This window comes from Oncorhynchus keta, chromosome 35 (genome assembly GCF_023373465.1).
Source record: "Oncorhynchus keta strain PuntledgeMale-10-30-2019 chromosome 35, Oket_V2, whole genome shotgun sequence".
NCBI classification, from domain to species: Eukaryota; Metazoa; Chordata; class Actinopteri; order Salmoniformes; family Salmonidae; genus Oncorhynchus; species Oncorhynchus keta.
In genome coordinates, this window is record NC_068455.1 from 66,065,105 (window position 1) to 66,075,323 (window position 10,219).

Genomic DNA, 10,219 nt, shown 5'->3' on the forward strand with positions numbered 1-10,219 from the left:
GGACACACTCAAGGCGAGTAAATCATCTGAATGTATTTTGCTGCATTTCATCATTAACCATACACAACCACACACATAGTTCACATGGCCAGCAGCATACCACCCTGTATACCACTGCTGCCTTGCTTCTGAAGCTAAGCAAGGTTGCCCCTGGTCACTCCCTGGATGGGAGACCAGATGCTGCTGGAAGTGGTGTTGGAGGGCCAGTAGGAGGCATTCTTTCCTCTGGTCTAAAAGTGATTGGGGACACTGCCCTGTGTAGGGTGCTGTATTTTGGATGGGACATTAAACGGGTGTCCTGACTCTCTGAGGTCATTAAAGATCCCATGGCACTTATCATAAGAGTAGGGGTGTTAACCCCGTTGTCCTGGCTAAATTCCCAATCTGGCCTTCAAACCGTCACGGTCACCTAATAATCCCCAGTTTACAATTGGCTCATCCCCCTCTCCCCTGTAACTATTCCCCAGGTCGTTGCCACAAATGAGAAGGTGTTCTCAGTCAACTTACCTGGAAAAATAAAACAAAGTTCACTAACTGAACTTTCTGAGAGAACTTCTCTTTAAAGAGTCGTTTGAAATAGCTACTCGTATCCAGTTTTGGTCATGTATAGCATGTAACTAATCTGCAAATCTATGTTTTCTCAGCCCTGCCCAGCTATACTGACAGTAAATATCAACTTATTTTAGAAGACAGGGAATTATTTAAGAAAAGTGCAAGGGTGCCAATATATTTGGCTGTACACCTAAAATGTACTATCAATACTCTCCGACAGCTAAATCGTTGGAAATGTATACACATGATGTATATCAAATAATCAGATTAATTTGATGCTCTTTTCTCATAGCCCTGCCCAAAGCTGAACTGAGTGTAGAGCCAAACCCTGTGTACCCTGGAGAGACAGTTACTCTGACGTGTTCAGTAGGGTCTGACAGTAGCTGGAGCTATCACTGGTACAAATACAGGAATGATAATGTAGTATCCCAGTCTTTCAGACCACTATAACAGGAGATACTCTCACCATCAGTAGAGCTGCTGAGTCTGACCAGGGTCTCTACTGGTGTCAGGGAGAGAGAAGATCCAGACCCACATCTTCACAACCAAGTAATGGTATTACCCTCACTGTGAATGCTGAGTTACTTTGTTGCTGTTGTTGCTGCTGTTGTAGTTTGTGTGTCAGTAAAGTGGATCTTTCCACTCAAACCTATTGAAATACCAACAGATTATCAGCCGTCGACATCACTGACTTCAGACAAAGAGAACATATTCACAGGAGACAGAGTGACACTGAGCTGTACTGTAGAGTCTCCTGGATGGAAGTTTTACTGGTGCCTGACACAGACTAGACTCTACACCAGTAACCACAACCTCTGGATACTCCTACACACTCAGCTGGGTCAGTGTCTCTGATGGAGGACAGTACTGGTGCAGAGCTGGGAGAGGAGACCCAGTCTACTACACCCTGTACAGTGACCCAGTCCAGATAAACATTACTGTTGAGTCTAAAACATTTTTATGATAAATAAGATGTTATTTTACATTGATAGAAAGTAGGGTATAATATGTTGTCTATTTACTGTATCCCGTAGCTAACTTGAAGCTATATTCATGAGTAGAACAATTGATGAATAAATATATTTAAATTGTTTGTTCAGTCAGTTGTCTGTGTTACTGTGCAGAGAGACCTGTTGCTGTTCTGACCCTCCAACCCAACTGGACCCAGATATTCATTAGAGAGACTGTCACTATGAGATGTGACATACAGGGAGGAGGAGACTCTGTCTGGAACTACAGATGGTATAATAATAGTCAGTTATTCATCCTCTTTAACACAAAGCCTGAGTACAGAATCAGTCCTGTCTACTGGTCTAACAGTGGATCATATACCTGTGAGGGTGTAAAGGGAAACAAGTTCTCAAGACCAGTGATGATGTACAACTGAATGTGTCTGGTAAGTATATCTATTCATGTAAACATCTCCATGGTTTGCTAAGACTGAAAGTTTGAAAACTGACTCTCTCTGGCCTAAAAACAGAAACCTCAACCTGTCCTGAGTATCTCTCCTCAGTGGCTGAACCCTGGAGACTCGGTGTCTCTGAGCTGTGAAGTTGACAAGACGTCAACAGGCTGGAGGTTCTCCTGGTACAGGACTGTTCCCTACAGAGCTGGGTTACCCTCCCTATCAGACAAGTCTTACTCTCTACAGCCCCTATCTGACAATGTGACTAGTGAAGACTCCTACACTCTGATCCCTGCTGGTCCTACTCCCACAGGAGGATATGTGTGTAGAGAATAATGGTGAAAAGGACATCTCAGTGTATGAATTTTTATGATATTGACTTACTCTGGGGGGAAAAACAAGAGGCTAGGGATATTACTAATCAATAAATAAAGGTTTATATTACTGTTTTCAGGATATTTTCCGACGTTACAAAATGAATGACTCATTGAAAATACAAACACACGCAGAGTGAAATTTAACGTGAAAATATTTTGAATAAAACATTAGCAGTTACACAAATACCACACAACCAATTACAATATAGGAATAAAGATATAACCCCCGGGTACATAGTGTACTCTTAAAACTCAGTCACTGACACTGTTCAACCTAGCATGCAGCAGAAGAGCTCCTGATCTGACACGGTAAGCTACCGTGCCAAAATTCTCCACACAGCAGCAGGTGAATTAAGGTCAATTCTATAGATATTTAACAAGACTTTCTGTAGACTTATAAGAGGTAAGTGAAATTAAGCAACAGTCTCTTTGCTAAATGCAGTCTGTAATCCCTTCAAATGGAAAAGTTGTAAGTTCAAAAACAATAGTGTCCGTCTCAGTTCTCATGTCTTCCAGAAGCATCACCCCTTCGAGCGCCTCAAAAGTCCTCTGCCACAGCAAACCCAGAGTTTACGCGATTGTCCCAAAACTTTAACAAGGCTTCTCATTGGTTAAACCAAATCAGTTTACTTAGTTTACATGAACATAAAATGTCCAAATAATTGAGTGGACTGTACATCAAAGAATTCAACAAACTGTGACTCTGAGAGGCCGTGTAATCAAAAACACGATTTTCCTATGTTTTATATATATTTCCACACTGAATTTTATTTATTTTTATTTAACCTTTATTTAACCAGGTAGGCTAGTTGAGAACAAGTTCTCATTTGCAACTGCGACCTGGCAAAGATAAAGCAAAGCAGTTCAACACATACAACAACACAGAGTTACACATGGAATATACAAACATACAATCAATAATACAGTAGAAAAATCTATAAACAGCATGTGCAAATGAGGTAGGATAAGAGAGGTAAAGGCAATAAATAGGCCTTGGTGGCGAGGTAAATACAATATAGCAATTTAACACTGGAATGGTAGGGTGTGCAGAAGATGAATGTGAAAGTAGAGATACTGGGGTGCAAAGGAGCAAGATAAGTAAATAAATACAGTATGGGGATGAGGTAGATTGGATGGGCTATTTACAGATGAGCTGTGTACAGGTGCAGTGATATGTGAGCTGCTCTGACAGCTGGTGCTTAAAGCTAGTGAGGGAGATATGAGTCTCCAGCTTCAGAAATGTTTGCAGTTCGTTTCAGTCATTGGCAGCAGAGAACTGGAAGGAGAGGCGGCCAAAGGAAAAATTGGCTTTGGGGGATAATGTTGCAATAATACTTTGACATTTTTTAAATTACAATAATGCCCATTCATTTTAAGAGCTGTTTTGAAAAGACTGATGGACGCTTCAGCGTGTTTTAGTGGGACGGAATTTTTTACATGTAATTTCTTTGATGCTTTCACATGAAAATAATATAACATAGGCTTAACAGCAGAGGCTGTAGTAAAACATGTTTCTAATAAATGGTTTATCAGGGTATTATACTTACATGGAACTGATGCTCATAGTATAATGTATCTATTGACAGTATATCTTTGTTTTATTCTTAGGTCTTTGTTTGACTGCAAGCACTAAAAAATGTTGTGTGGTGATATGTTACAGGTCCTTGAGGGAGATGGAGGGATACATTACTTTGTGTGGTGATATGTTACAGGTCCTTGAGGGAGATGGAGGGATAAATAACTTTGTGTGGTGATATGTTACAGGTCCTTGAGGGAGATGGAGGGATAAATAACTTTGTGTGGTGATATGTTACAGGTCCTTGAGGGAGATGGAGGGATAAATAACTTTGTGTGGTGATATGTTACAGGTCCTTGAGGGAGATGGAGGGATAAATAACTTTGTGTGGTGATATGTTACAGGTCCTTGAGGGAGATGGAGGGATAAATAACTTTGTGTGGTGATATGTTACAGGTCCTTGAGGGAGATGGAGGGATAAATAACTTTGTGTGGTGATATGTTACAGGTCCTTGATGGAGGGATAAATAACTTTGTGTGGTGATATGTTACAGGTCCTTGAGGGAGATGGAGGGATAAATAACTTTGTGTGGTGATATGTTACAGGTCCTTGAGGGAGATGGAGGGATAAATAACTTTGTGTGGTGATATGTTACAGGTCCTTGAGGGAGATGGATAAATAACTTTGGATATGTTACAGGGATGGAAAAATAACTTTGTGTGGTGATATGTTACAGGTCCTTGAGGGAGATGGAGGGATAAATAACTTTGTGTGGTGATATGTTACAGGTCCTTGAGGGAGATGGAGGGATAAATAACTTTGTGTGGTGATATGTTACAGGTCCTTGAGGGAGATGAAGTCCTTGAGAGATGGAGGGATAAATAACTTTGTGTGGTGATATGTTACAGGTCCTTGAGGGAGATGGAGGGATAAATAACTTTGTGTGGTGATATGTTACAGGTCCTTGAGGGAGATGGAGGGATAAATAACTTTGTGTGGTGATATGTTACAGGTCCTTGAGGGAGATGGAGGGATAAATAACTTTGTGTGGTGATATGTTACAGGTCCTTGAGGGAGATGGAGGGATAAATAACTTTGTGTGGTGATATGTTACAGGTCCTTGATGGAGATGGAGGGATAAATAACTTTGTGTGGTGATATGTTACAGGTCCTTGAGGGAGATGGAGGGATAAATAACTTTGTGTGGTGATATGTTACAGGTCCTTGAGGGAGATGGAGGGATAAATAACTTTGTGTGGTGATATGTTACAGGTCCTTGATGGAGGGATAAATAACTTTGTGTGGTGATATGTTACAGGTCCTTGAGGGAGATGGAGGGATAAATAACTTTGTGTGGTGATATGTTACAGGTCCTTGATGGAGAGGGAGATGGAGGATAAATAACTTTGTGTGGTGATATGTTACAGGTCCTTGAGGAGATGGAGGGTCCTTGATAAATAACTGTGTGGTGATATGTTACAGGTCCTTGAGGGAGATGAAGGGATAAATAACTTTGTGTGGTGATATGTTACAGGTCCTGGAAGGAGATGGAGGGATAAATAACTTTGTGTGGTGATATGTTACAGGTCCTTGAGGGAGATGGAGGGACACACCAGAGGAGAAGCAGGAGCAATCTGGGAACATGGGTTATACACACACACACACACACACACACACACACACACACACACACACACACAACAACACCTCTTGTACATGAAGGATTTTTATCTTATTTTATTTACGAACATATATTTTTTTATCGTAGTTTAATTGTCTATTACTGTAACATACATTATATTATTTAATTATGATGGATCTGATCTGCAGCTACAGCAATTCTATCTGTTTTGTATTGTGTATTGTATTGTTGGGTTGTAATATGTACTGAAATGTATTATCATTGATTCTTTATTTATGTCATTCAGATGATAGAATAACATTTTGTTAATACATTTCACATATACATGTTTTCTTCTAATGACCTGTACTTTTACAATATCGTTGCATTGTGCTTTTTTAATAAACTTCTTTTCATAATCCACTTGATGGTGCACTGTTACAGTAAACTGATATTGTCAGTCAGCTCTTGGTCGTCCCTCCTTTTAGCCTATAGTGTCCTTGGGCTCTACAATGTGTAAGTTAAAGGGGAGAATTGATTGGTCAATTTTTCTACCCATTGAGACTTTTCATAATGACTGCTGGTTGGTTTGTGTTGGAGCTGAGCATACCACTGGAATCCACCTAACATGGCCACGCTCTTATTTCTATCTGGAACCAAAAAGGGTTCTGGGATGGGGACAGCCGCAGAACCCTTTTGGAGCCCTTGTGTTCTATTTTGGGAACCCGAAAAGGGTTTCTTCTTTTTGGTTCTAGATAGAAAATAAGGTGCACACAGTCAAAGGGCTGGCTAAACATTAACCCTTCAGCCCCATAATACTATCGTCGGGGAGATAGTACTGGGATCTGTGTTTGGCACGCAAGGAAGTGTGGGACACAAATGGAATGGTTGAATGGGTGTAATTTGATGGGCCAGTTGACAATGAGTGTGATTCTTGCCCCTACAGGCAGAACTGAGCGATTTTAATTGATGGGCCAGCTGCAAAGTCAAAATTGGCTGTATTTTTGGTATTGTTAACACAACGAGATGTGAGCTACAAAAATATATTTAATTTTAAAGATAAATTTACAAAGGTTCAGAAATTGTGAAACAGCACAGTTGGAAAATATAAACTCAGCAAAAAAATAAATGTCACTTTTTCAGGACCCTGTCTTTCAAAGATAATTTGTAAAAATCCAAATAACTTCAAAGATCTTTATTGTAAATGGTTTAAACACTGTTTCTCATGCTTGTTCAATGAACCATTAACAATGAATGAACATGCACCTGTGGAACAGTGGTTAAGACACTAACAGCTTACAGACGGTGGGCAATTAAGGTCACAGTTATGAAAACTTAGGACACTAAGGAGGCCTTTCTACTGACTCTGAAAAACACCAAAATAAAGATGCCCAGTGTCCCTGCTCACCTGCGTGAACGTGCCATAGGCATGCTGCAAGGAGGCGTGAGGACTGCAGATGTAGCCAGGGCAATAAATTGCAATGTCCATACTGTGAGACACCTAAGACAGCGCTACAGGGAGACAGGACGGACAGCTGATCGTCCTCGCAGTGGCAGACCACGTAACAACACCTGCACAGGATCGGTACATCCGAAAATCACACCTGCGGGACAGGTACAGGATGGCAACAACAACTGCCCGAGTTACATCAGGAACGCACAATCCCACCATCAGTGCTCAGACTGTCTGCAATAGGCTGAGAGAGGCTGGACTGAGGGCTTGTAGGCCTGTTGTAATGCAGGTCTTCACCAGACATCACCGGCAACAACGTCGCCTATGGGCACAAACCCACTGTCGCTGGACCAGTCAGGACTGGCAAAGAGTGCTCTTCACTCACGAGTCGCGGTTCTGTTTCACCAGGGGTGATGATTGGATTCACGTTTATCGACGAAGGAATGAGCGTTACACTGAGGCCGGTACTCTGGAGTGGGATCGATTTGGAGGTGGAGGGTCCGTCATGGTCTGGGGCGATGTGTCACAGCATCATCTGACTTGTTGTCATTGCAGGCAATCTCAACGCTGTGTGTTACAGGGAAGACATCCTCTTCCCACATGTGGTACCCTTCCTGCAGGCGAATTCTGACATGGCCCTCCAGCATGACAATGCCACCAGCCATACTGCTCATTCTGTGCGTGATTTCCTGCAAGACAGGAATGTCAGTGTTCTGCCATGGCCAGCGAAGAGCACAGATCTCAATCCCATTGAGAAAGTCTGGGACCTGTTGGATCGGAGGGTGAGGGCTAGGGTCATTTCACAATTCCTGACATTTAATCCTGGTAAAAAAATATTTGTGTCATGCACAAAGTATGTCCTAACCGACTTGCCAAAACTATAGTTTGTTAACAAGAAATTTGTGGAGTGGTTGAAAAACGAGTTTTAATGACTCCAACCTAAGTGTATTTAATCTTCCGACTTCAACTGTATGAGCTGGAAATAGACACCTAAGTGTTGTTGTCCATTAGTTTTGTTCCAAATAGGAGAGGGTGGTAGGTGTAAGGGAAAACAATAAAGGAAAATATATTTTAAAAATATGTGTGTGTATATATATATATATATATATATATATATATATATATATGTGTATATACAGTGCCTTGCGAAAGTATTCTGCCCCCTTGAACTTTGCGACCTTTTACCACATTTCAGGCTTCAAACATAAAGATATAAAACTGTATTTTTTTGTGAAGAATCAACAAGTGGGACACAATCATGAAGTGGAATGACATTTATTGGATATTTCAAACTTTTTTAACAAATCAAAAACTGAAAAATTGGGCGTGCAAAATTATTCAGCCCCCTTAAGTTAATACTTCATTGTATATAGACGGCCCATTTTTTTCTACTGTGTTATTGACTTGTTAATTGTTTACTCCATGTGTAACTCTGTGTTGTCTGTTCACACTGCTATGCTTTATCTTGGCCAGGTCGCAGTTGCAAATGAGAACTTGTTCTCAACTAGCCTACCTGGTTAAATAAAGGTGAAATAAAAAAATAAAAATACATTTACATTTACATTTAAGTCATTTAGCAGACGCTCTTATCCAGAGCGACTTACAAATTGGTGCATACACCTTATGACATCCAGTGGAACAGCCACTTGCATCTAAATCTTTTATACTTAAAATACTTTGTAGCGCCACCTTTTGCTGCGATTACAGCTGTAAGTCGCTTGGGGTATGTCTCTATCAGTTTTGCACATCGAGAGACTGACATTTTTTCCCATTCCTCCTTGCAAAACAGCTCGAACTCAGTGAGGTTGGATGGAGAGCATTTGTGAACAGCAGTTTTCAGTTCTTTCCACAGATCGATTGGATTCAGGTCTGGACTTTGACTTGGCCATTCTAACACCTGGATATGTTTATTTTTGAACCATTCCATTGTAGATGTTGCTTTATGTTTTGGATCATTGTCTTGTTGGAAGACAAATCTCCGTCCCAGTCTCAGGTCTTTTGCAGACTCCATCAGGTTTTCTTCCAGAATGGTCCTGTATTTGGCTCCATCCATCTTCCCATCAATTTTAACCATCTTCCCTGTCCCTGCTGAAGAAAAGCAGGCCTAAACCATGATGCTGCCACCACCATGTTTGACAGTGGGGATGGTGTGTTCAGGGTGTTGCTTTTACGCCAAACATAACGTTTTGCATTGTTGCCAAAAAGTTCAATTTTGGTTTCATCTGACCAGAGCACCTTCTTCCACATGTTTGGTGTGTCTCCCAGGTGGCTTTTGGCAAACTTTAAACAACACTTTTTATGGATATCTTTAAGAAATGGCTTTCTTCTTGCCACTCTTCCATAAAGGCCAGATTTGTGCAATATACGACTGATTGTTGTCCTATGGACAGAGTCTCCCACCTCAGCTGTAGATCTCTGCAGTTCATCCAGAGTGACCATGGGCCTCTTGGCTGCATCTCTGATCAGTCTTCTCCTTGTATGAGCTGAAAGTTTAGAGGGACGGCCAGGTCTTGGTAGATTTGCAGTGGTCTGATACTCCTTCCATTTCAATATTATCGCTTGCACAGTGCTCCTTGGGATGTTTAAAGCTTGGGAAATCTTTTTGTATCCAAATCCGGCTTTAAACTTCTTCACAACAGTATCTCGGACCTGCCTGGTGTGTTCCTTGTTCTTCATGATGCTCTCTGCGCTTTTAACGGACCTCTGAGACTATCACAGTGCAGGTGCATTTATACGGAGACTTGATTACACACAGGTGGATTGTATTTATCATCATTAGTCATTTAGGTCAACATTGGATCATTCAGAGATCCTCACTGAACTTCTGGAGAGAGTTTGCTGCACTGAAAGTAAAGGGGCTGAATAATTTTGCACACCCAATTTTTCAGTTTTTGATTTGTTAAAAAAGTTTGAAATATCCAATAAATGTCGTTCCACTTCATGATTGTGTCCCACTTGTTGTTGATTCTTCACAAAAAAATACAGTTTTATATCTTTATGTTTGAAGCCTGAAATGTGGCAAAAGGTCGCAAAGTTCAAGGGGGCCGAATAATTTCGCAAGGCACTGTATGTATACAAAATATAGGGATTAGAAATGATACAGACAATTACAAAAATTGTCAAAGACCTCGGCCACCCCAGTCATAGACTGTTCTCTCTACTATCGCATGGCAAGCGGTACCGGAGTGATAAGTCTAGGACAAAAAGGCTTCTCAACAGTTTTTACCCCCAAGCCATAAGACTCCTGAACAGGTAATCAAATGGCTACCTAAACTATCTGCATTGTGTGCCACC

The 10,219-nt window shown here is 41.0% G+C and overlaps 1 long non-coding RNA gene across 4 annotated transcripts; it reads left to right on the forward strand.

The window, feature by feature from the left end:
* The first annotated feature begins 3,978 nt into the window (after window positions 1–3,978).
* On the forward strand, window positions 3,979–5,864 carry LOC127916077 (uncharacterized). 4 transcript variants are annotated; one of them, XR_008093300.1, is made up of 4 exons: window positions 3,979–4,508; window positions 4,588–4,691; window positions 4,760–5,123; window positions 5,386–5,864. It is a non-coding gene; the product is annotated as an uncharacterized LOC127916077 (long non-coding RNA). The 4 variants fall into 4 exon arrangements; XR_008093298.1 differs by having other exon boundaries at window positions 4,760–5,169; window positions 5,386–5,863; XR_008093297.1 differs by having other exon boundaries at window positions 4,760–5,221; window positions 5,386–5,445.
* Window positions 5,865–10,219: the final 4,355 nt, after the last annotated feature.